The 2,049-nt window shown below is 48.9% G+C and overlaps 1 protein-coding gene across 1 annotated transcript in view; it reads left to right on the top strand.

Annotated features, from left to right (window-relative positions):
- ARHGAP31 (Rho GTPase activating protein 31) overlaps window positions 1–2,049 on the top strand; it is a 126,843-nt gene that overhangs the window by 31,013 nt on the left and 93,781 nt on the right. The gene's annotated exons all lie outside the window — the stretch shown is intronic.

The raw sequence follows: 2,049 nt of genomic DNA on the forward strand, positions 1-2,049 counted from the left end.
GTAGATCATCACACATGTAGGTAGTGTGTTCTGTCATCTAGTCGGCTTTCCCTCTTGCTGACCGCAAAGGTTATAGATTAGAATGACTCCATGGAGTTTGCTTGGCTATAATCTCTATAAAAGTAGATCCTTTGCCATGGTACCACTGACTGGGTTCGAACTACCAGACCTTTAGTTCAGTAGTTGAGTGAATACCCAGGGACCTCCGAGAGAGTGTCTGGCTTATAAAAAGAACAAGAATCACAGGAGTGCTTTTTAAATAGCACTTGTAGCCCTATAGGTACTGGCCACCATTGAGCAGATTGCGGGGAGGCCTGTCGGATTTCCAGGGTCCCCTTTCTTAATCCCCAAAGGGGAGAAATGGTCTGAGCCCAGTGGGGTGATGAGAGGAAGGAGAAGTGTGCGTCCTGAGTGGAGCTGGTGACACTGTGACAGGGGAGACGGGAGGGGCAGAGGGCTAAGGAGGAGGGCCATGAGGAAGAACACACCAGGGCCGGTGACACTGTGATGGGGGAGACGGGGGAGGGGAAGAGGGCTAAGGAGGAGAGGGCCGTGAGGAGGAGTACTACCAGGTCCCCCACAGGATCTGCGGCACTTTCAGGAGATGAGGGGTGGTGTAGCAGCAGCCACGCAGCAGAGGGGATGGAGACTCAGCAGCAGGGCAGTCGGGGCATGGCTGCAGGTGCTTTCCACAGCAGGGGCAGTGAAGTGGGGCCACTTCTTGCTTTCAGGGACTGGAAAGAGCAGCAGACTTTTCGATCTGTACCGTCCACGGTTCCTGAGCTCAGGGCTCTCTGTGTTGGCAACACAGGGAAGAACCCGCTGATCCTGGGGTTAGAAGAACAGTGGCGGTGACTTGTGAAAAGTCTATTGAGTTTTAAAACCGTAGTTCCCAAGGCCACAGAAGACGGGCTCAACTACGTGAAAGTGTTTGTTTCATTTGTAATGCCCCTTGACCTGCCCCCCAAGGTCAGAGTGTCCCCTTGGTTGTTGTCCTTCTTCTCTGTTACATTCCAGATGAGACTTGGCCTTGCCCAATCATCAAACGGCTGTGGCCTCCATATACGTTAAACAGGGGGACAGTCAAAGACCAAGACCCAGTGGTGGGAGAGGACAAGAGCTGTGCCACCTGTAAGAAAGTTACAAGTGATAAACCGACGGAGAGGGAGCCTGCTTTTCTTGGGGGTGGGGGTGGGGCACAAATGCGCCTAACAATGACAGTGATACAATATGCCTCCTCCCACATAAATCTTTCTTTGGTCTACATTCTCAACAATTGTTACTCTTACTGCTAAGTTTATACAACAACAGAAATCGCTTTAGTGGGATATAATTCCCAATTACTGGTCACCCATCTAAAATGTACAAGACGATGGCTTTGAGCATATTCACGACGTTGCGCAACCGGGACCACAATACATTTTAGACCATTTTCATCCCCCTAAAAAGAAGCCCCATGGGAAGGTGGGGGGAGATGGAGGAGAAAGGGGGAACCGATCACAGTGATAGACATACAACCTCCCCCCAACCCCACTCAGGGCGATGAACAACAGAAACATGGGTGAAGGGCGATAGCAGATGATGTAAAGTATGAAAATAAAAATAATTGATAAATTATCAAGGGTTCACAAGGCTGTGAGGGTGGGGAACGGAGGGGAAAAAAGGAGCTGATACCAGGGGCTCAAGTAGAAAGTAAATGTTTTGGAAATGATGATGGCAACGTAAGTAAGTACAAATGTGCTTGATACAATTGATATATGGATTGTTTTGATAACTGTAAGAGCCCTCAATAAAATGGTTTTTTAAAATAATGTTTTTTTAAAAAGAAGTCCCAAACCCATGGGCAGTCATTTCTCTTCTTCCTGCCTCCTTACTCAGGAAGGCCTGGTGGTATAGTGGTTACGAGTTAGACTGTTAACCGAAAGCTCAGCAGTTTGAAGCCACCAGCCAGCACTGGGGGAGAAAGATGAGGCTTTCTATTCCAGTAAAGAGTTACTGTCCCAGAAACCCACAGGGCAGTTCTTCCCTGTCCTGTAGGATCACTGTGAG

The sequence above is a fragment of the Echinops telfairi genome, unplaced genomic scaffold (genome assembly GCF_000313985.2).
Source record: "Echinops telfairi isolate 266 unplaced genomic scaffold, ASM31398v2 ScPeMD7_6;HRSCAF=24_0, whole genome shotgun sequence".
Taxonomy (NCBI): domain Eukaryota; kingdom Metazoa; phylum Chordata; class Mammalia; order Afrosoricida; family Tenrecidae; genus Echinops; species Echinops telfairi.